The 24,407-nt window shown below is 46.9% G+C and overlaps 1 pseudogene; it reads right to left on the bottom strand.

The window, feature by feature from the left end:
- Positions 1-18,146: 18,146 nt before the first annotated feature.
- On the bottom strand, positions 18,147-24,350 carry LOC140849020 (large ribosomal subunit protein uL4m-like; annotated as a pseudogene).
- Positions 24,351-24,407: the final 57 nt, after the last annotated feature.

Here is a 24,407-nt window from a genome sequence, read left to right as displayed (position 1 = left end):
AGATCCATAGAAACAGAGGCTGAGCAGACTGGGGGCCATGGGGAAGGAGAGGGGGGAGGACGTGTTTGATGGGTATGGGGTTTCCTTGTAGAGGATGAAAATGTCTGGGCACTAGAGAGAGTTGGTGGTTGCACGATATTGTGAATATACTAAATATCACTGAACCGTTCACTTTAAAATGGGTAATCTTATGTCATGTGAATTTCACCTCAATAAGATGCAAAGAGAAGAAGAAGACCCCAGCCAGCCTGGTCACAGAGCCGGCAGCCCACCCGTGCTGCCGTGGCCGTGGTGCTTCCCTCTGTGGGCCCTCATCACGGGACCGGCACCGAAATGAGTCTCTCTGCACCAGTAGGAATGGAAATCAAATGAAAATCACTTCAAGAGTGACTATGAAACAACACAGATAACAAAATTCTTTGAAATTCCTTTTTATTCTCTTTCTTGCTGCTAAAGACATTTACCAGCTCCTGAAGGCTTACTTGTACTTAAGTTTGCAAGCTTAACCTAGGATGAGGAATTTCTTTAAAGAACGTCTGGCACAGGTCAGGGGGTTAGGAGTGATTTAGGGGGGAGAGGCAGAATGGCAGAGTCACCGATGAGGAAGAAATGGGTAAGACAACCAAGGGAGAGAAGCAGAAACAAACGTGAACACAGCCACACTCCCTGATGGAAAGTAAACTCTCAGGTCAAGGAGCATGTTGCATTCATCACCAACCAAACCTATTATAGAATCCAATTTATAGTAGGCACTCGGTAAATATTTGTTTAATAAATAAACTATAAAGGAAAATACATTTGGACTTCACCCTGCTGGACTAACTCATGCATCATCACACTTAGGAAAAGACAATGCTTCTTGTCCCATAATTAATTGAGTTCTTTTATTCATTTAATTCATTCACCCACTTGCCTTCCATTCAAAATTTAACAAGCTTATATTGATTGCTTACCTGATGACAGCCACTCTTCTAGAAGCTGTGACTACAGATATGAGCAAGACACTGTCCCTCCCTCCAGGGGGATTAGGGGCAGAGGGAAATGCAAGGAGGCAGAGGCTGGGCAGTGCAGGTCTTGGAGAAGGACAAGGAGGCATCTGGCAGGTGGAGAGGCTTGCTGGCCTGCCCAAGCACAGAAAGGAGCCTCATTCTGGCAGGTGACATGGTGAAAACCAGACACAAGGATGGAATTAGAAGAGGAAGATAAAGGCAAGAAGACCAAAATCTAGGCAAATTCAAGAATGAAGTGGGGAGCAAATATTAAAGGGGAAAGATCTAAAATCACAGCAGTGGTTGAGTTGTGGAGCCCCACCCTCATCTTCATTGGGTCTGGTTGCATGGATAAGCAGCACGTCTGCCTGATAGAGAGGTAAAGGTCATGGTCAATAGTGTGATGATGGGCTGCAGGTTCTGTTCCCCTAAACTTCCTGTGGAAGGCAGAATGGCTCCCCAAAGAGATCCATGTGCTAATCCTTGGAGCCTCCAAATAAGGATGTTACTTGACAAAAGGGACTTGGCAGTTGTAATTAAGTTTATGGTCCTTACAAAGGGAAATTATCCCAGATATTGGGTGGACCCTACCTAATCACATGAGCCCTTAAAAGCAGAGAAAGAGCTGGAGCAGGACACTGGTGACAGAAGAATTCGGGAAATTTGAAGTAGGAGGGGCTCAACCTGCTGTTACTGGAGGAAGGACAATGGGAAAGCCTGGTGACAGCCGGGGACAGCCTCTAGTCCAAGGTTTGGCCCGGATGACAGTCAGCTGGGAAATAGGACCTCAGACTTCCACAGAAGGAACTGAGTTTGGCCAGCAACCTGGGCGAGCTGGGAGGCAGATGGATCCTCAGAGCCTCCAGAAAGGAGCCAGCCTTGCTGACACTGTGATTTCATCCTCATGAGACTAAGCAGAACACCCAATGGAGCCATGTGGCACCAGCGCTTTGACCTGTAGAACTGTGAGATGATAAGTGGGTGTTGTTTTCAACTGCTAAACCTGCTAATTTGTTAGGGCAGCAATAGAAAACTAATCCCTGCCTTTAACAAGAATTTGTCTCACATCTGATGAGACAGTGATTTCCTCTAGAACAGACAGTTATATTTTATTATCCATGAAGCTAAGGGCACAGATTCCAAAGTTGGACCTCCTGGGTTCAAATCCTGCCTCTGATGTGTTCCCCTGGGTGGGTCAATCTTTTAATCATTCTGAGTGTCCTCATCAATAAAACTTCCTATCAGATTATTTCAAGGAATAAATGAGTTAATATTTATAAGTTGGAACTGTGCCTGGGACAGAGTAAATACTGCAAGTATTTGATTTCATTGTGAATAGGTGTCTAGAACACAGTGGAAGCATTCAGTGATTGACACATTTTCTCCTTGCAATGGATGCAGTGGCTTACCATCTAGATCCCCTCTCCATCCTTGGGCAGGCACATTCATTCCCCCAGAGGGTGGGCACGTTGACTGAGGGGGGCAGCCTCACCCAAGGTCTCATCTCTCAGGGGCCAGGCTGCCTTTGATGACTAGTCATCGCTCCAGAGCAGGGCCTGGCTCCTTTGCCACATCCAAGACACTCTAAAGGGCCATCTCAGCTTTGGCATCCCCTTGGGTGCAAGTCCCCTGTTGCTACATCACGGCTTCCTCTTTCTCCCTTTCCTCCCTCCTCTCATTGCTATTGCAGCCTATGCACTGTGTCTTACATATGGGCCTTACAGCTATAACTCAAGGCAGGTATTACTGTCTTAAAACAAGGAGACTGAGCCTTTGAGTCCTTTATTTGCCCACCCAAGATCAAAGAGCTAGCAAGACACAAAGCCAAGATGAGAACCTGGATGCGTAGGAGAATTCAAAGCCAGAGGTACCCTGCTTATGGCACTCGCCTTCCTTGGGGCTGCCCTTTGGGATGTGAACTCCATCTTTCTTTGGGCTTGAGTTGGCACTCCTCGTGGCTATGGAGTCTTAAGCTAAACTGCCTTGGAGGGATTCCCCTGTTCCTTGTCCAGCAGGGAAAAGGTTTAGCCCCTGCATTCTCCGTTCTCCTGAGTGGGCACAGTCACTGGGGCTCCACTCGTCCAGAAGGAGGTTAAAATGTCTGTGTGACCACGTGGCATTTTCCCCTTGAGGACACTATGTGATATTCTTCTAGGACCAGAGCTCCTCCTTTCAGGATCACCCCCCACACACATATATATTCACTCATACAACCTCATCCCCTGTGGGCCTGGGTTTTTCACCCAGGTCAGGAAATGGTGGGTGACCAGTCTCATCGTTGTTCCCAGGTCCACACTCTTCCAAGCAGGTCTGGAAAGTAAGCATGGTCTATATGTTTATACCCACAGGGTCTCTGAACATGAGAATAATAACCTTAAAACATTATCAGGCTACTCATGCAAGCTAGTACTGAAGAAAACTTTATGTTCCAGGGTGCACATCACAGCATTGCTTAGAGAAGCAAAATAACAAAGGAATGATCTTAATGTGCAACAAGGAGAACAACAGCTCAATAAATGTCAGTGAATGGTATTCTGCCATAAAAATCATGTTTTCAAATAACACCTAACAGCATGGAAAATAGATCAAAATATATTAAGTGAAAAGAATAGAATAACACACACTTTCATGGACTTTTTTCACTAATTTCTAAAACACTACTAGGAAAAAGACTAGAATAAAATACATCACAATGGCTATTTTGGGGAATGTGGGGTTGTATGTTTTGTTGTTATTTTCTTAATACATTATTATATTTTTTTAAATTTTGTGCACATGGCAAGAAGTATTTATATTATCAAGAAAAACAATTATTTAAAAATGATACTGTCCATTTTTAGTTTTTTTTTTTAGGTTGCCAGTAAAGCACATTTTTGGGTCTTACAATCCAACTCAGTAGAGCTTTTAGGGCATTATGAGCAATTCTTGTCCTGGTTGCTTGGATTCAATGTCTGCTCAGTATGTCAGGTGCTTTGTGCTGGCTTGGCAGTTGGTAGCTCATGGTATGGAATGGCTACTTATCCAAAGCATCAGAATGTTCTCATCACTAACTATTAGGATTTCCTATGTGCCATTTTTTTACCAGCTTGATGTTTTTGAAAGGAAATGTAAACAGTGTAATTATTTTAAAAAGATTTCATGAATAAATAGCTCATGCCAGGTACTGCCTTAGGAGACAGGGATGAATGTTTCTTTTTAAAAATTACACTGCATTACATTATGTGGTATCATTACCTTAAGTACTGTGAACTAAAAAAAAAAAGCTGGCCACCTCACTAGGAACCACCCAAAAATGTCTAGGGCCTAAATATTGAAGGTTTCATTAGCTCTGGGAGTCTCAAGATGGCTACCGAAGTTAACTTTCTAATTCTGTAATACAAAACAAAACAATTAAAGGTGTGCTTTTGGGGTCCTTATATTCTAGTGAAGCAGATACAGAAATGCACTACTTTAATGCCCTATAGTGTTGTCTGCTACAAAGAAATTGGATAAGTTATGTGAATGGTGTAGTACTAGTAATAAAATAATAAAAACATATGTCAGATGCTTTGCTATTTGCAAAAGATTTTCATTCATGTGATTTCATTTTACATGGTACCTGATATAGAATGAGGTAACTTGGAGAGTCAGAAAACAATCACCAGCCCTGGCATCAGGGGGCCTTGGCATGGCCACTTCTATTCTGCTGTGACTTTGGGGAAGTCACTTCACTGTTATGAGCCTTTGTTTCCCTATCTATAAAATGGGGAAGAACAAGGCCCCCTGATATGATTGCTAAGATCAAAGAATGTAAACAATCTTTGAAAACCATAAAGTTGTACCAAAATATAAAATATGTTAATTTTGTACTTCAGCTTTTTCTTAGTTGATTTTTTATTGCTGTTATCAGCAAAACAGGGACAGTTTTTTAAATTTTACTTTTAAGTGAGAAACCAGTAAATCTGTTGCAACTACAGAGGGTTCCCATTGAATTCACAGTGAGAAGCCCAAGAGACCAGAGATGCCACTCAAATCACAGCATTCATTAAAATAGTCCTGAAATTTGTGACATGCCTGTATGCGAGATTCTGTCTCCACAACTGCTAAGCTGCTTTTTCAAAGGAATACTTTCTTCTCTACCATTTTTTTGTTTTTATTTACTCTTTTTGGTTATAAAATAGTTTATTCACTCAGGAAGCATTTCTTGATTCCCATGCTGGGCACAAGTCAAGGCACTGGGGAATATAGCTTGTAACAAAACAAAGTTCCTGCCCTGTTGAAGTTTTCATTTTAGATGAGAGAGATGGACAGTGAGTATCAATGTATGGTGTATGAGATGATAATATACATTTAGGGAAAAATAAAGGATAGTAGCAAGAAATGGAGTGTTGAAGGTAAATCATGGGCCATAGTAACTGCACTAACCAGAAGGAAGTGATAGAGACCTGGGGATTCTGAGGGAACAGCAATAGGCAGTGGAGCAGCAAGTGCAAAGATCAAGAGACATGATTGTACTTAGCATTTTTGGGGAACAGCAGCCAGCACCACAGGTGTGACTGTAGTGGATGAGGGAATAGGAGTATGTCATGAGGTCAAAAGATAGTGGTGCTAGGCACGGAAGTGGAAGAAAGGGGCCTTACAAAGCCCTGTAGGGCCTTGTGAGCAATTGCATAAGAATGTGAACCTTTGCATGAGAAGAGAAGCCTTTGGAAAGTTTTGAGGGGAAGAGTAACATTACTCATTAAACGTTCAAGTGCACATGTCAAGGATGCAGTTGGATATGTGAGTCTGAAGTTCAAAGAAGAAGTTTGGACTGGTGATATAAATTTGGGAGTCATGCTCAGTGTGGAAAGAATGGAAAATACAGAGAAGTGTGGGGAAAAAAAGGAAACATACAGTAACAGTTTTGTCAAGGTGTAATTGATGTACAAGGAACTGCACATACTTAATGCATATAGTTTGATGAGTTAGACATATGCAAATGCCTGTGATACCATCACCACAATCAAGGTAATAGAGGTATCCAACACCTCTGAAAGTTCCCTTGTGTCCCTTTATTTTTGTTTTGTGGCAAGAAAACTTAAATTGACTTCCACCCTTTTAACAGATTTTAAAGTACACTATTTCATCTTGTTAACTGTAAGCTCTATGTTGTGCAGCACATCTTTAGAATTTATTCATCTAGCATAATTGAAATTTTACATCATTGAATGATAACTCCCCATTTCCCCCAGATCCTTGCCTCTGCTAACAACTCCTGTATTCTCTATGTCCATGAGTTTGACTATTTGGGGTACTTCATATAGTGGAATCATGTAGTATTTATCCTTCTGTGACTGGATCACTTCACTGGCATAATGTCCTCTAGGTTCATTCATGTAGTCACAAATGGCAGGAATTCATTCTTTTTATAAGTTGAATAATATCTTATTACAGATAGTATATATATTTCATTTTCTTTATCCATTCTTCTGTCAATGTACACTTGGGTTGTTCCCTTATCTTGACTACTTTGAAAAATGCTTCAAGGAATCCTAGAGTGCAGATACCTCTTTGAGATCCTGATTTCAATTCTTTTGGATATATACCCAGAACTGGGATTACTGGATCATATGGTAGTGCTATTTTTAGTTTTCTGAGGCACTTCCATACTCTTTTCTCTTGCTGCTGCACTATTTGACATCCCCATCACATCTCCATCAACAATGTACAAGTGTTGCAATTTCTCCACATGCTCACCAACACCTATTTTCTTTTATTGTTTTTTATAGTAACTACCCTAACAGATGCAAGATGATAACTCATTGTGGTTTTAATTGCATTTCCTTGATCACTAGGATGTTGAACATCTTTTCATATACCTGTTGGCCTTTTGTATATCTTCTTTGGAGAGATGTCTGTTCAAACCATTTCTTAACTGGGTTATTTATTCTACTGCTATTCAGTTTCAGGAGTTTCTTATAAATTTTGGACACTAATTCTTTACCAGGTATATTGTTTACAAATATTTCCTCCCATTCTATGTGTCATCTTTTCATTCTGTTGATTGTTTCTTTTTCTGTGCAGAAGCTTTTCAGTTTGATGTCTACTTGTCTATTTTTGCTTTTGTTGCCTGTGCTTTTGGTGTCATAGCCAAGAAATCATTGCCAAGACCAAATGTCAAGGTTTTCTCTTATGTTTTCTTCTAGGAGTTTTACAGTTTCAGGTCTTACACTTAGGTCTGTAATCACTTTGAGTTGATTTTTGTGTATATGTAAAATAGGGGTCCAATTTCTCTCTTTTTTTTAGACACACTGATTTCCAGTTTTCACAACACCATTGGTTGAAGATACTATCCATTCCCCATTGTGTATTCCTGGACTCTTTCTCAAAGATCAGGTGACCTTATATGTGGGATTTATTTCTGGGCTCTGCATTCTGTTACATTGGTCTATATGTCTGTTCTTATACCAGTACCATATTGTTTTAGTTACTGTAGCTTTGAAATACATTTTGAAATCAGGAAGTTTGATGCCATCTTTGTTCTTGTTTCTCAAGATCACTTTTCCTATTCTGACCCTTTTTTTGAATTTTAGGATTATTTTCTAATTCCTTAAAAAAAGTCACTGGGACTCATTTTATGAGGCCAGCAGTACCCTGATACCACAGCCAGGCAAAGATACTACCAGAGTAGAAAATTACATGCCAATATCCCTGATCAACACAGGTGCAAGAGCCCTAAAAAAAAATACTAGGCTCACCAAATTCAACATCACATTAAAAGGATCATACACCGTGATCAAATGGGATTTTTCCATGGAATGCAAGGATGGTTAAATATACATGAATCAATAAATCCATCACATTAACAGAATGAAGGATAAATACAACATGGTTACTTAAATAGATACAAAAAAAGCATTTGACAAACTTCAGCACTCTTTAACGACAAAACCCTCAACTAAGTAGGTAAAGAAGGAATGTACGTCACCATATCAAAGACCATAAGTAACAAGGCCACAGCTAACATCATGATTAATAGTGAAAAATTAAAAGGTATTCTTCTAAGATGAGGAGCAAAATGGATGCCCACTCTCCTCACTTATATTCAACATAGTACTAGAAGTCCTAGCCAGAGCAATTAGACAAGAAAAAGAAATAAAAGGCACCCAAATCAAAAAAGAAGTAAAAATTTCTCTGTTTGCAGATGACATGATCATATGTATAGAAAACCCTAAAGACTACACACGCACACACACACACACCACTGATATAACTAAAAACAAATTCAGTGAAGTAGCAGGATGCAAAATCAACATAATAAATCAGCTGCATTTCTATATAGTAACAACAAATCATCTGAAAAGGAAATAAAGAAAACAGTCTCATTTTATAAAAGCATTAAAAATAATAAATTACTTAGGAATAAATATAACTAAGGAGGTGAAAGATTTGAACACTGAAAACTACTAAACATTGAGGAAAGAAATGAAAAGATATACAAGTAAATGGAAAGACATCCCATGTTTACGGATCAGAAGACTTACTAGTATTAAATGTTCACACTGCCCAAAGCAGTCTGGATATAATTTTTAAAAGCTACCTCTATGGCTGCTCATCCATTAAAGAGAAGGAAGTTAGCACTTGGGAATTCCCAAGTTGTGACTCTGGAATCTACTTCTCCTGTGGCTAGTCTTCAGACCCATGCCTGGGTAACACACCAACCTGTGCAAGTTTCCATTACAATCTATCACCTTGCATTATCTCATCTAATCATTACCACAACCAAGGTCTCTTGGACTCCCAATCCAAACTCTTTCTACCACTCCAGATAACTTCAACATCTCCCACCAATAAAAGTTGTATCTGTGCCTTAAAAAATATCAATTTTATTACTTAACTCTTCCCAGGGCTCACAATATTCCTGACCTTGTTTGAAATGCACAAATAAACCCCAAAGTTTGAGCCAATAACTTTTCAATATGGGTGATTTAGAACCTGTGTTGCAATTTCCCCACATGCTCACCAACACCTATTTTCTTTTATTGTTTTTTTATAGTAACTACCCTAACAGATGGAAGATGATAACTCATTGTGGTTTTGATTGCATTTCCTTGATCATTAGGATGTTGAATATATTTTCATATACCTGTTGGCCTTTTGTATGTCTTCTTTGGAGAGATGTCTGTTCAAGCCTCTTGCCCATTTCTTAATTGGTTTATTTTATTCTGTTTTATTCTATTGAACAATTTCATGTGCAAAGCTCCCCTGAGCCTTCTGGCCTTTGCGGTGTTGTACTCAGCTCAAATTCAATGAACAATTTCCCAACAACATATTTTTTTTTGTTTCTCCACAACAATCCCTGTGCTAGATATTCTGGAGGAAATAGAGAAAAGAAAGAAAGTGTCTGTGCTCTAAGAAGATTGTGCTTTAATTGCCTATTCATTTGGAGTGGCACCATTAGAAACTCCTTCCTAAAATTGATTCAGAAATATAACTCACTGCAGCTTCTACTGATTGGCCTTTTCATAGCCTAATATATTCATTAAGTGGCAGATGGAGAAGGTTTAGGTAGACAAAGAAATTTCCTCTCCCTTGACCCTGCCAGTCCTTCAGAAGGACAGAGGAGTTACCAATCAGATGGGTCAAAATCCAGAGCACACATCATACCACAAATGCTAATGTCCAGTATCACTGAACATAAAAACATTACATAAATGCACATGGGTCTTCCCTACATGCCTCCACCATTCAGCTGGATTGCAAGCTGAGCTACAGCCCACATAAAGTCCAGCTATTGTGATCTCCTCTCCTTTTTTCCTTGCATGTATATCTGACTCTATGACAAGCATTCCATCATTTTATTTCCAAGATGAGCACAGCAAGTCAGAGAACTTGTGATTTGAAGATTTGCTGGAGCTTAAAGAAAGATGGAAATCCAAATAGGCATATAGGTGAGGATTTTGCTACCATAGAGACACCATATTTTTTCCTTTGGGATAAAACACACTGATCCAATAAGTCATTTTGTTTTTCACTTGCCATTGTTCCTTGTAAGTCCATTTTCCTCAAGAAATACACAAGGGGTCACTGGGAAGAGGCTATTATTTGGGTATCCCCAGCTCTCTTGGCTATAATGCTATCAGAACCTTGTCCCACTTTAAGGAAAGAATTTCTATTATTACAACCATTTATCTATTGCTTGAATGTTGTCATCAACATCTCCTGAAAACATTCCTGCAGGCTGTGTTTATACACTTTCAATGACAGGGACCCCTTTACATTACAAAGCCACTCTTTCCATCTTTGCACACTTCTGATGAATAAACAGTTCCTTTGTGTGTCACGCCAAGTCTGATCCCCAACAATTTCAGTCTTATGGCCTTATTTCTAACCCTCAGGGCCAACATGCAATGAATTTAACAAGTCTGTTTCTTTTTAGTGTATCAACTTTTCAACTTGACTGCAATTCCCTCTAGTTATGTCAAGGTCTGATAACCTGCAGGAAGGAGATACTCCCAAGTGTTGGCTGTTTCTCTGTAATTGACTTTTCTGCTCAGTGCTCAGTGCAGACAAGCCACTGTTGATCTGCTGATCTGAGATCCCCTCTGTGTACACAGCCAAATGGAGTGCAACACCTAGGATACAGGTAATGGCTGTGGATGAAAGCCATGGCTCCTGAAAATCTCCATCTCACTTGTAACGAAATACCCCATTCTCAGGGCCTTAAAGGATACATGGCTTTGATACCCAATGATCCTAAGATTCACTGAATGTGAAGTTTGCATGCAAATGGCACCCTTGTTTAGGTGCCAGATAGTCAAGTGGTCCTTGGTATATCTGGGGCAATCAATGTATACACACAAAGACAGTGCTTTTATATCATGGCAAGTAAGAAGATTTTATACTCATCTGAGAAGGTGAGATAGAGTGGTCAACATACAAGATTAAGAACAATGGAACCAGACAGATCTGGTTCATATCCTGCTGCTACCACTTATCTTTTATGCCCTTAGGCCCAGAACTCTATCCCCTGGGCCTCATTTTCCTCCCATAGTTGCAAACCAGAGAAGTAATATCCTTACCACAGGGTTGTTATTAGGATAAAACAAGTGAAGGGAATATAGCCCTTGACGCATAAAGGGTGCTCAGAAATGTAAGTTATCTTCTTTAATTTTTCAGTTTATAAGGTTTTTTAAAAATATTGTCTAATGACACCTAGGATTCATTTGATCTAATTTTCAGCTTTTAGGCAGGGCCATGGCATATGTAAATACACGGTACACTAGAAAGAAAAAAGAAAACTGTAGAGGAGATTGTGCAACCTGATCCTTGAATTTCTCTGTTTACCCTACTTGTGCTATTCACAGTTTGGTCTCTCTGTTTACCAAGTTCTACTTTAAACTACATGGTCTCTAAGGTCTTACATCTATTATTACTCTCATCTATGGTTCTTACAGGAGTTTGCAGCTATTTTTATTCTGTTATTGAAGGAAAGGTAAGGGGGACTAACAGCCTGGAGGACCTCTCAAGGGCTCTAGTGGCTACTCTGTGTAGCATCATTTGTGCTCACTACCAGTCGGAAGGAGTTTTGAGTCCTCCTTTCTCACAGAAAAACGGAGAAGGTCGTGAAGATGAATAAGTTGGCCTCATCACTCATGGCTGGTAACTGGCAGAACTTCCTAATTTAGATGAAGAATGGTCTTATGGAAGGAGATGCCTGTCCTACTATTCAGAGATACAAGAGTCCCTGACACAGCTCAGGATTCTCATCATGACACCAAGAAAGTAAACATAGTCCCAAGAGTTAGGAAACCAAACTTCTAGCCTTTACCTCTAAACTGCATCCTGAATCCTTCTTTCCTAGAGGAACTGAAAAAATCACCTGCTATACTTAGCTTTACCTTTATGGTCACCCTGAAAGGTACATGAGCAGGATGAAGAATTAAAGATGGTACAGGAGCTGTAAGATTCCATTACTTGCCGTGTGGCCTTGGGAAGGTGGCTTGCCCCTCTTGAGCCCCAGCGTCTTCACCTGTCAAATGAAAGAGTTGGACCAGTTTCTAAAACTGTTGTCCCCAGTAGCATCAACATCACACAGAACTTATTAGAAATGCTAATATCAGGCCCCACCCCAGGCCTAGTGAATCAGATGCCTTGAAAGTAGAGTCCAACAATCTGGGCTTTGATAAGCTCTTCAGGAGGTTCTGACCACAGTAAGACTGGAGAACCACTGGGCTGGCTGAGTGCTAAGGACTCTCTGCATCTAGCAGAAATTCTGGTAGGTCTGATGTCAGCCCCAGAGAAGTGGGTGAGGCTGAAAATAAGGGAATGATCAGGGCAGTTCCTCAAGGGAGGAGGCCTGTCAATGGATCAGCACCCTGTGTGTAGAGCGTTCTGCCTCCAAGTCTAGCCTCTAGCACACACGTGTATTTTATCCTGCTTCAGACTTCTTAACCTCTCACTCTCATTTTCTCATCTGCAAGGGGTGGTAGGAAGCAAAGACACCAACCTCCTAAATTTTCTGGGAATTGAATGATGCATCTTGCCAGAAGTAGCTGGCATGTAGTAGGCCTCCTTAAGCAATCTGCATGTCCATCCTTATGATAAAATTTTTTTTTGAAGTGAAATTTTTTTGAAGGAAACTCTCCCTTTATCTGGGTGACATGGGATTTTTCTGAGCCAACTTATGAAGGTCAGGCCTAAGGAACCCGGCACATCAGTGGTGCTCCAACCCACATGACATTCTGACTCTGATTTCAGCCCTAAAGTGAGTTTGTCTCCCAAGGAAGCTTTCTTGTCATAGTTGATTAGAAATTCTTTGTGGTGTGTGAAAAAGAGGCATTTTTTTTTATATAGCAGGAACTAATTTATGCTTCAAGCAAAATGAAAGTAGAAAGTATTCTGCTACAGGATGTGGACCATGATCCCCAGGCAGAAAGGAGATCAAGTCCTTTCTAACAGTGACCAGGTTACCACTCTGGTCTTGTGGGTCTGATTTATCCGTTCTCCAGAACACCTGATGTAAAAGAGCCACCCACGGCTCTGGAGTTTTCTGGCCCCATGGTTTTGTACCCTTTGCAGTCTTTCTCTCCTATGTCCAAATCCCGGGGAAAGAGAATCTGGTTGATCGACTTGAGGCAGGTACCTCCTATCTCTTGATCTAATCATTGGTGGCCAAAGACACACGATCACCTTATACCTTCCTGGAAACCATCCCTGGGGTGAGAGGACAGTTTAGGGGGCTCTGAGGAACCAGGCAGACCTAGTTCATCACAGATGTTCATTTTGATAAAGATGAGAAAGAAATCTCTAGACTTCACTGCAAGAACCAGGCTGCTGATGGCTGGCAGGTGCCGGGTCTGGTCAAGATCTCACCATTTTGTGTCCCCAGCAGATGGTTACAATTCATAATACTAGATGCTCTTTTAAATTTCACTGACAAGAAGGGTTGACTCCACAGATGTGGGATATAGAAAGGGAATGTTTTATTCTGTGTCAGCATAAACAAGGTGATATGTATAATGTAAATTACTGTTATCTGCAGTGCATGTTATGCTTAATACATCTTATTGAATCTCTGTGTCATGTAAGCCAGTGCTGCTATCATGAAACCGGTTTTCTTTGTTTGTTTTGCAAGAGGTAACTGTATATGGAAAAAAGGTAGTTTGACTTAAGGTAAAAAATTGGTGTAACGTTGTAGAAAATACTAGGGTTTGAGAGTCTGTTCTCATCTAGCCACAGCTCAGCTGCTATGTGGGCTTCGGTTCCCTCACCTGCAAAATGATGAAGTTAGACCTAATGATATCCAAGGTCCTCACTGCTGACAACATGTAGGTTTTCTATCATCTCCAGCTGGTAGAGATTTTGTCACTGCAGGCATCCTCGGGATGCTGGATCCATCATGGTCCTGGCAGGGAATGAATGGCCCACTCCAAGGGTTTGCTGAGAAAGTTGACTGAAAGCATTGGCTACAGAGGCTTGGGTGGAGCTGGGAGGACCGATAAGGCATGGTGAAGCAGCCAGGGATGAGCACCTGTGGGCAGCTACTGCCTTACCCTCAGGTAGGGAGCCACTTGAGGCCGGCAGAGAAGGAGTGGGGAGTAAATGCCTGCAGGTCTCTCTCCTCCACTCCCAGACTCCAGCTGGTGCCTCCCATTGGATGAACCCAGTGAGGAGCCAGAATAGAAGGTTGCCCAAGGATACAGTCACCCTGGTGGACAGCAAAAGGCAGGTGCCAGACCTGGAGGGGCAAATAGCAACCAAAGGTAACAGGAAAGAATACAGAGAAAAACTTTGCTAACACTCGTCTCTGCCAGGATTGCTGTACATACAGCTGGTCATTGCTTAGGCTGTCTTGGCTGCCTCAGTAGACTAGGAGCTTCTGGGAGGCGGGGCCCTTATGGGATCCCACTGAGCTGGTGCTTTACAACAACCTCCTAAAACAGTTGCTCCTTTGCTACGGAGGTAGGACAATGACAGTTTAAGAATCATATGGGTTCGAATGCCGACTGTTTGGGAGTTGATTCCCCTCTCTGTCCCTCCGTTCCCTGCTCTGTGAAATGGAGATCCAAGGAGGACTGGTATTGAATGACGTAAGATGTAGGTGTAGTTATTAATCCTTCCCTGAGTGAGCATCGCGGCCCAGGGGTTGCGTGGGAGCCCAGCGGAGGCCAGGTGTGCCTGTGAGGCGGGCGGCGCTGAGACCCGGACGACGGTTGCGCGTGGCGCCGGCGCGCGACTGTCAATCAAGGCTGCAGAGGGGCAGGGCGGCGCTTCCGCGTACGCGTGGCCGCGCGTGGCCACTCGGCGGCGCCCAGGTCAGTCGGGAACCGCGCCCGCAGCCGCCGGCCGAGTGGCCGGAGAGGGCGATGGAGCTGGAGCCCGAGGTGTTGCTGCAGGAGGCTCGCGAGAACGTGGGGGCGGCGCAGTTACAGGCGGGAGCTGGGCCAGAGGCTGCAGGGGCTGCGGGAGGCGCGGAGGCAGGTCGGAGGGCCGCTCCTGGAGGGGCGCTGTGGGCCCCGGGGAGGGCACGGGGTGCCCAGTGGGTGGACGAGGGCAAGCAGCACGCCGAGCGGTGAGAGTATCCAAAACTCTGAAGGGAGAAGGCAAGAGTCTCTGAAGGTGCAGGGAGACCTAGCGGGGTCCGGGAATAGGGGAGGTGGGTACTGGAGGTTGTCTTAAGGGGAAGAGACAAGTTTGGGGAATCGAGGGAGAGTGTGAGCTGCGTTCCCTAAACTGTGTAGGGCCGTGATGGGGGTAGGGGTGGAATCCGAGGTTGGGGAGAGTGAGGGACCACAGCAAAATGAGAGGGCGTCACCGAGGGTAGGGATGATGGAGAGTTGGGGGAGGTGGAGATTCTTTGGAAAAACCTGCTGTGGGGATGGAGATTGATTAGAGAGCCTGAGGAAAATGTGGGGCAGTGACTTGGGGAGAGCTGAAGGTGGCGGCAACATGAATATAGAAAGGGAGGGCTAAAGAGAGAGGGAGATAGGGAGGGGACTGAGAAACAGTAGCGTGAACAGTAAATGAATGGGATTAATGCCTGAAAGGAGTACTTCATTATCTCATATGATCTTGAATGCCTTAAAAAAAATTCTAGATGGTCTAGAATTTAAGGTGAAGCTGTGTTGGAAGAGCAAAAGAAGGAAAATTAAGTACTTGAGGGATGGAATAAAAGGTGTAGGGAAACGGAAAAACAGGTTGAAAGAGAGGAGTGCTGAAAGGAGAAGCTAAATATACTTTCAAGTGACAGCAGTCATCTGTTCCATGGGGACAAGGTTATCAAAGACATAGGAAGGCCACATGGTTTCTCTACCCCTTGGAACGTATACAGAAAGATAACTCATTCTCAATGTGTAATAGGACAGATAATCCTCAAGCTACTGTTTACAGGGGTAGCTTAATAAATGCTGTTTGAATGTGTGGGATTCCATCTGAGTGGAATCGCTTGGGCGGGTGGGATTTTTCTTCATCACACTTGATATTAATCTGTATTATCAGCATGGTAACTCCCAGGGTGCAGAGAATCTGAAAATGTGCATCTAGTAGAATAGTGCCATGGTGATAGTGCCTTTGGCTCTCATCATTAAGAACCCTCAACATGCTTCACGTGTTATATATTTTTAAATCCTGAACTTTTCTGTGGAAAGTGGGTCACTTTGGCCTGTTTTCTAGGCACTAAATAAATACTGAGAGGCCTTGGACACAATCTCAGATGAGGCCAAGGCAGAGTCTGGTTATACATCTATAAGACCATTAGCTTCAGAGTCAAGAAATACTGACAATCTCTCTCCCCTTGCAAAATGAGATACCAGGGATCTCTCTGAACCTGAACTGCTGTTGGATGGGAGCCTCCCCAGGCTGGAGGCTTCCGTGGGAAGGGGTCTGGTGGCTCTGCTGCTGACCTTCCTCCTGGCTGCTCCCACCCACCCCCTCTCATCAGCCCGTTGGGTTTGTCCTGCACAGGTGCAGGTAGGAGGGCCCAGGGCAGGTCCTCCTTGGCTGGTGGCTTTACCCTCTTTGATGACCTAGTGTGTTAAAGTGGCACCCCTGTGAATCTGGTGTGTGTTCTGGGGCTTGGAAGCTCTTTCCTAGAGACCCCTTTGTTGGGATGGGGGTGTCTTTGATCTGGGCTGCGGCTGAGGGGAGACCCACCCACCCGGTGGGCCTCCAAGCCAACTATCAAGAAGCACACACCCTGGATGCACCATCCCAGCTGCCTGCCTCTCACCCTCTGGGTGTCCTGGGAGTCAGATCTGAGCCCTCTCGGCTCACACTAGCTCTCTTAAACCAGAGCCAGCTTGAGTCCTGGATGGCCTGCCTTCAGGGACACTTCTGAAAGGCTGTGAAGTCCCCTCCCTTTCTGGGCTCCCATGTTCCAAGAGGCTGGATGGGGACTTACAAGTAGCAATGGCTCCGCTGAAGAAATGTCTTCACTCATCTCTTTTTTGAAAAAGACTTTTTGAGAGAATTTAACCAGGACAACAGCAGAGGGTGGATCTGCACAGGTGTGGCTTCCAGTTCTCAGCACTGATCTTCTCCCTCTCCTTACACCCTGTGTTGGGTTCACCTGTTTCTCCTCCTCCTCCCCCAACACACACACACACACACACACGTTTCTTCTCCTCCCCCCCCCCACCTTTCTCCTCCTCCTCGCCGCCCCCCCCACACACACCTGTTTCTTCTCCTCCCCCAACACACACACACACCCCTAAAAACCTAACCCCTGGTACCTGCAAATGTGACCCAATTTGGAAATAGGGTCAAGTTAGGGTGAGGTCATTAAGGTGGCCCTGACCCAACATGACTGGCATCTTTATAAAAAGAGGGAATTTGGATACACAGATACCCCATGAAGGTGGAGGCAGAGATGAGGGTGATCTGGGTGTAAGCCCAGGAGGGCTGAGGGCTGCCAGCAAACCACCAGGAGTCCAGGGAGAGGCCTGGGACAGACCTTCCTCAGCCTCAGGAGGGCCAGCCCTGCCACCTTGACCTTCGATTTCTGGCTTCTAGAACCAAGCGTTTCTGGAGCTAAACCACCCAGCCTGTGGCAGTCAAGGCATCTTGAGCAGACGGCACACATGCTACCCCCACCCAACCCTGATTATTTGAAAGCATACTCTGGACATCAGACTTTTCTGGGTGCATTTCTTTTGAAAATCTGCAAGAGCAGGGGTCAGCCCCACCGTTTCCTGACTGCTCTGATGTGGACCGCTGAGCCCTGTTCCTCCTAGTTACAACTGTGTAGACTAGTTTGGGTGCTGTCAGGACACCAGGGGGGTGGTCCTCTAGGCCTTGGTGTCCCCAAGGGGCTGGTAAGAGGTGCAGGGAGAGGCAGAGAATGGCTTGGCTTCAGCCCAAGCAGCATTTTCCCACCTGCCACTTCACCCCTCCTTACTGGCTCCAAGTGGCCGAGCTTTTTTTAGTCAAATCTGCTGCCTTAAGGATTGAAGTTTTTGTTCACCGAGGATTTCTGAAGAATATGTTGCAAGCTGTGAAGGCACTCCCCAGAGAGGCATTCCACATGTTTCCAGTGAGGGACAGCCCTGCTGATGGGGGGTCAGTGGGGCAATGGCTCTGGCTGATGAAGGAAACTGACCACACTGTTGCATAGTCTGTGTGACAACTGTTAACAAACATTAACGTGGGGGGGAAAATGACATTGGCTGACGCAAGAATCAGGATAGTGGTTGGGTGTTTTTAAGAATGTGTTTATTTGCTCACTTATTGGCCACGTGGATCCTGACTCTCTACTTAGGGGTGATTACCGTGACGAGCTCAGTTTTGCACCTCATACCTACTTGTGGAATCAAGCCCGCACTCCTGGACCGAAGGACCACAACCAACAGGACCACAAATCCTGCCCAGGGGGTGAATGCCCAGGAGTGGGGAGGCCCAGGAGTGAGGCCCCAGAGACAGTGGTGTACACAGGCATTCCTCTGCACGTACCCGGGGTCTGACTTGCCCACAAAAGGTGAGTCTGGGACTCTTCTAAAAACCACTGAGGCCCGAGCCTGCCAGGGGCTTGGCCTGGCTTGCAGCAGGCAACTGGCATGAACAGTGCAGGAAGGCGGGCGGCCAATGGGCCCTGGGGTGCGAGGGTGAGGGCTCAGGGGAGGTCGCGGTAGGGCAGGTGGAAGGGGTAGAGGGGGGTGTAATGCGAGTGTTGCCAGAGCAGCTTCTCCTCCAGGAAGGCCACGGTCTGCAGGGTCAGGACCAGCGTCTGGTGTTTCAGCATGCTGTGCACATTCAGGCCTTGCAGGTGGGCATTCGGGTGCAGTCAGGGAGGGTAAGGCGGTCCTGTGTCTGGAGCCCCTGTCCCTCCTTGGGAAGCACTCCCCCCTTACACAGAGACTGTGGTCGGGGGTGGGTCATGAGCCCTGCAGACTGGGTTCAAATGCCAGCTCAGCCACTCCCTGCCAGCAAGACCCTGGATGAGAGAGACCACAGCTCCCAACTCGCCACCCAAAGCCTCCCACAGTCACTGCCACCTCCCACCTACAGAGCATCAGCAGAGCAGGTGAATGAGCACAATGTGCTGAGGCGGCTATGTGTCTGGTCAGTGAGCCAGGGGCAGGTCCTGCAGGGCCTGTGGGCAGACTGGGCCGAGATGCAGGCGCTCACAGGCGCCCCCTGGTGGCTGCTGAGGGGAGGACAGACTGGAGGGCAAGGATGGGACCTGCCACTAGTGGTGGTGGTGGTGAGCACCCTGCGTAAGAGCAGGTGCAGCACCCAGGACAACAGCCACTGTGCTAGCCCTGGTAGGAGACTATGGGGCCAGGTGGTGAGAAATGGCCGGTTCTGGATGTGTTTAAACACTGGACCTAAAGAAGGGTGAGTTAACAGAGCGGAGGGCGTCTGGGGCCTGAGCCACTGCAAGGCCGGCAATCTCGTGCCTGTGTGACCCCCGTGTGTCTAGAGACATGCAGTGAGGAAGAAAGAGCACCCTGAGCAGGAGCTGGCATGGCAAAGGATGTGAACAGGCCTGTGTGCTCTCTGGGGACCTGGGGGCCCTCTGCTCACCCACAGCTGGGACCAGGGTGAAGGTCTTGAGTTTGGAGGTGGTGGCCACAACATTCTGAGGCATGTCCTCATGTGCTCTGAAAAGGAGGCCAGGAGGTGAGTCCTGTGGCGGATGGAGCTCGGCCCCCACCCAGCTCTACCCTGCACCCTCACAGGTCCACGAGGAGCATGGAGTTCCCCCAACGGTGGTAGTGGGCCAGTTCTGTCAGGTACTGGGGGTCTGCGGTCGGCAGCTCCAGGGAGTCCACGATGTGCAGGTCGTCCTGGGGGGCGGGGAGGAGGACGGTGTGAGCCCGATTGCTCCCCAGCCTCCTCCCCAAGGACTCCAGCAGCGCCAGGCATGATGGGGGCTGTACCTGGGCCAGCTTGACGGTCAGTGCCACCTTGAGCTCCTGCACCCGCACTTTCATGGGCAGCATGTAGTAGTAGCTCGTGGGGCCCCGGGGGCTGTGGGCAATGCCTCCTGAGGGGACAGAGGTGTGTACAGGTGAGGGGCTGGGCTGGGAGGTCAGAAATTTGCTCCAGTGATTGTGTGCACAGGCTGCCAGCAGACAGACTAAATTCCAGCAAAGAGGGCAGGGCCTTGGTACGGATGGAGAGGGAAGGCTGGATCAGACATCACCTGGGACAGGTGACTTCACTCACTGGGCCTGTTTCTTCAGCCATTGAACCCTGTGTGAGGGCCATCTACCCATGTGTCCACTCTCTGTGGGGCCCTGGGAGTACAGCAGGGAACAAGATGGACAGGATCCCGGCCCTCAAACCATTCGTATTCAGAGGCTTGACTGCTGAGGTAATCACGGCTATGTGGGGCAGCACAAGGGGGTACAGGGGCAGGGGGACCCAAGGGAGGTCGAGGAGGAGGCATGGCCCAAACACATCAGAGAGGCAATGGGAGTTGGTCAGGCAAATGGCAGATGACTGGGCAAGCTCTGTCTGGTCAGAGAGGGTGTGGAGGGGACAAAGGAGAGAGGATCTGCAGCCTGGAATGCCAAGTAAATAGCTCAGACTTCATGCAAAGATGACAGGAATGGAGAAGTTTAGGAAAATCCCTCCAGGTGCTATAGGAAGTGGGGGCCAGGAGAGGTGAGATGGGAGGGAGGGCCACAGGGGCTGTGTCCACAGTCTGATGGCAGAGGCCAAGACTAGAGCGGGGGTGGGGAAGTGGAGGCTCCCAGATCCGACCCACATGGGTGGGGAGGTGTGTGGGCCTGAGTCCTACCACCCCTGCCAAGGTGGAGGGAATGGGGCTCATGAGACTTCTCACTGGGTGTGTGTGAACAGACACCAAGACCTCCATTAACGCAGAGCCCCCTGCCTGCACTGCCTCACTTACCTCCTCGCCAGATCGGGGAGCGGATGCTGCCATGTCTCGCACGCCCACTATCTTTCTGTAGCCAGGGCTTCCAGCCACCACCCTGCACCTCGGCCCTAGTCTTGGTCTTGGCATAGCTCTGTGGACACAAAGTGAGGAGAGGGTCAGGTGCATAAGGCCGATGGCACTGTGGCCCAAAGGTGCCAGGCTCAGGAATACAGCAGTGAGCTGGGCAGACTGGGCCTGCCGCTACGGGGCCCGATGAGGGGCACAGAGATGGGGGCTCTGCTGGACAAGCCAGAGGGTTCTGGGGGGGAGAGAGGGAAGGAGAAATAAATCAAGTATTTCTTCCTCCCCTCCCAAAGCTGGCCTTAAAGGCAGGGGCTGTGTACCTGGCATGCAGTGAGGGCTATTTTTCAAATGATTTGAGTGTGGCTGCATCTGAGAGGAAGGGGAGTTGTGGGGAGAGTTGTGGCTAGAATCAGGAAGAGGTGTGGGGCTGGGGGCTTCTGATGGCAGGTTGGTTTCACTCCTACTTCATTCCTCGGGTGATGGGGAGCCAGGGAGTATGTAAGCAGGGATAGTGACCTCAGTGCTGTATGCCCAACACCTCGAATGGAACCTGGCACATGATAGGTGCCTTGTAAGTATTTACAGAATAAACAAAATACATTGTGTTTGTAACTTTTTTTGGCACCCTCTACTAGACTGGGACTCCGCAAAGCCAGGGGGCAAACCATACAAATAACTGGATGGACTTCTGAAGGGGGCAGAGGGAAGGCAGAGAAGCCCTGATCAGTAATGGCCTCTTCCATGCTCTTGGCCTAAAATCCAAACTCCTCACCACTGCTGACCTCTATGGCCACACTGGGCTCCTCCTGGTCCCTGCCCCAGTCCTCTGCATGTGCTGTTCTCACTACCTCCACCCCAGGCCCTCTGCCCCCTTTACCTAATTAGTTCCTATTGCACACCTGTGGTTAAATGCCCCTTTCTCTGGGAAGCTTCCCTGATTATACATCTCCACGAGTGACTACTTGATTCACCTTCACCACTCCAACTAGATGGTGAACTTGGTAAGGGCAGGAATCTTGTCTGCTAGCACAATGCCCAGTGCAGGAGGGTTGTTCAGGAAATGCCTGGCAAGTGACTCGTTAGCCAACGGTTCAGGAGAATGCACCCAGTCATCTGGAGAAGACACACTGAGGGGCTTGCTTGGCCTCTGTACTCCCACCTCACCCCCCTAGGGCACTAACAATTCTCTTGAAGTTCTACTGCCAGACAGCAACCTGGTGCAGGATATCCAGCCTGTGGAGGAAGAAGGCAACATGAGGCCCACATCCACTTAAGCTCTCCACACTCCAAAAGATCTAAACTCGTGCTCCTTCCATCCACTTCCAGGGCCCTGTGTGCCCTGCCCCTGCCCCTCTCTGACCCCATCTCATACCACCTCCAGCCCCACTCCATTTCCATTCTGTGAAACGGGCTCCAGCCTCCATACATATGTGCTCACTATTCCCTCTGCCTGAAACACTGTTCCCCTCGCTTGTTCCTTCTCAGCCTGCAGGTCTCAGGCCAAATATCTCAGAGAGAGGCCCCTTCCTCCTTTCCACAGTACCTTACTTCTTCCCTAGCATTACAACTCGCTGGTTGCAAACTTCCTCCTGGTTTTACCTCCCTATCCCTGTGCTGTCCCCTACAGCAGACACTGGCCACATGTTAAAGTTACAGCATTTCAGATACATCAGGTTAAACAAAATATACTACTGAAATCAATCTCATTTGTTTCTTTCTACTTAAAAAAAAAAACACGTGGCTTAGAGAAAAATGTAAATGAACACATGTGGCTCACATTATGTGGCTACACTGGACACGGCTGCCAGGCGTTGGCAAGCGGTCTAGCAGGCCAAATCTGGCCAGCTGCCTGTTTTTGTAAACATATTTTACTGGAACACAGCCATGCTCATTCACTTACAAATTGTCTGTGGCTGCTTTTGCACTACACGGGCAGACGTGAGTAATTGCCATGGAGATGTAGCCTGCAAAACCTAAAATACTTTCTTTCTAGCCCTTTATAGAGTTTGCTGACTCCTGCTCTAGACTGTAAGCAACATCAGTGACCTCAATGCTGTATGCCCAACACCTCGAATGGAACCTGGCACATGACAGGTGCCTTGTAAGTATTTACAGAATAAACAAAATACACTGTGTTTGGAACTTTTTTGGCACCCTCTACTAGACTGGGACTCTGCAAAGGCAGGGGGAAAACCATACAAATAATAGTAATAGTGCTAAACTAAGTATCAAAGTGCTATACATGGTTGGCAAGTGATAACCCGGTCCTGGGAGTTAGCCCACAGAAGTTTGAGATCCTGGCTCTAAACCATGCAAGCTGTGTGACCTTGGGCAAATTTCTTAAGCTGTCTGTGCTCAGTTTCCTTATACACAAAGTAAGGATAGCAGAACCCCTTCCTAGGGTTGCTACGAGGATCTAGTTAACTCAAAGGCAAATAAAATAGGCTGTGCCAGGCATATAGTAAGGACTTCATCGTTAGTGGTCATTTTTGCAAAAACCATTAACAGTAACGATAATCAACATTTCTATAGAACTTCCTATGTGCCAGAATTAACTGATTTAATCTCTTAAGTTTTGACAAGAATGGAGACACCGTAGGGCAAACGGAGGACGGCAGGATTTGAATCCAGCTACTCTGGCTCCACAGTTCTGCTTGCTTAACACCTACAGGATGTTACCTCTCAGCTCTCAACCTCACAGAACTCCGCAAAGACCATCATCCTCTTTTGACAGGTGGAGAAACTGAGGCTGGAGCCCAGATCATCCTGATTCCTACCACCCACCCCTCCGTTCCTCGGCCACCCAGTTCCTCTTTTCAGCTTCCTCTCACCTGGGCGCTGTAGAGAAAACTTCGGGGTGCAGCTCGGCTAGACCCACGCGCTCTTGCTCGTAGCCCCGCAGGGACTCTATCCAGGACTTTACCTGACGCCGGTGCGGGGATACCGGGAGCTCGCACCTGCCCAGCACAGGCTCCTGGGGGCACTCAGGCGATTGGGAGGTCAAGGGGCAGGGCCAAGGGTCAGAATTCCCTGTCGCTGGCCCTCCTGGGCGACCCTGGCAACCTCACCCGCGCTCGCCACCGGCTCTGGCTTCTCCGCCGGCTGCATGGCCTCTTCCGCCAGTGCGTTCAGGCTCTGTAAACGGTGGGCGGGAGTAAGAGACAATCCCCGGTCCCTCCGGCCTTTGTCCTCCGACCCCGCCCCGAACCCCGGCCTCACCCGGCAGCCAGGCGGCCGCAGCCAGCCCCGCGCCCCTGCCCGAACTAGCTGCAGCATCTCCGCGCAGCTTCCCACGCCGAGAGGTCAGAGCTCCCTCCAGACGCTCGCGACGCCGCCCGCCCCGCTTGGATTCGATGTTGGAAAGCGGGGCATGCAAGAGCGAGGGTGTTGGGGCCGGGCCCAGTGTGCCCCCACCTCCGCCCCAACACTACCCGGCCAGACCACAGTTTTCACGCTTGGCCTGAAGGGCCCGGCGCAACCACTCAGCAACGCAAACGCACAGCAAGAAGCCCACCCCCCTCCGCAAGAAGCCCACCCCCCTCCGCAGG

Source organism: Manis javanica, chromosome 4, assembly GCF_040802235.1.
Source record: "Manis javanica isolate MJ-LG chromosome 4, MJ_LKY, whole genome shotgun sequence".
NCBI classification, from domain to species: domain Eukaryota; kingdom Metazoa; phylum Chordata; class Mammalia; order Pholidota; family Manidae; genus Manis; species Manis javanica.
The sequence above is the reverse complement of the archived record's forward strand: the minus strand, read 5'-3'. Positions and strand labels throughout refer to the sequence as shown.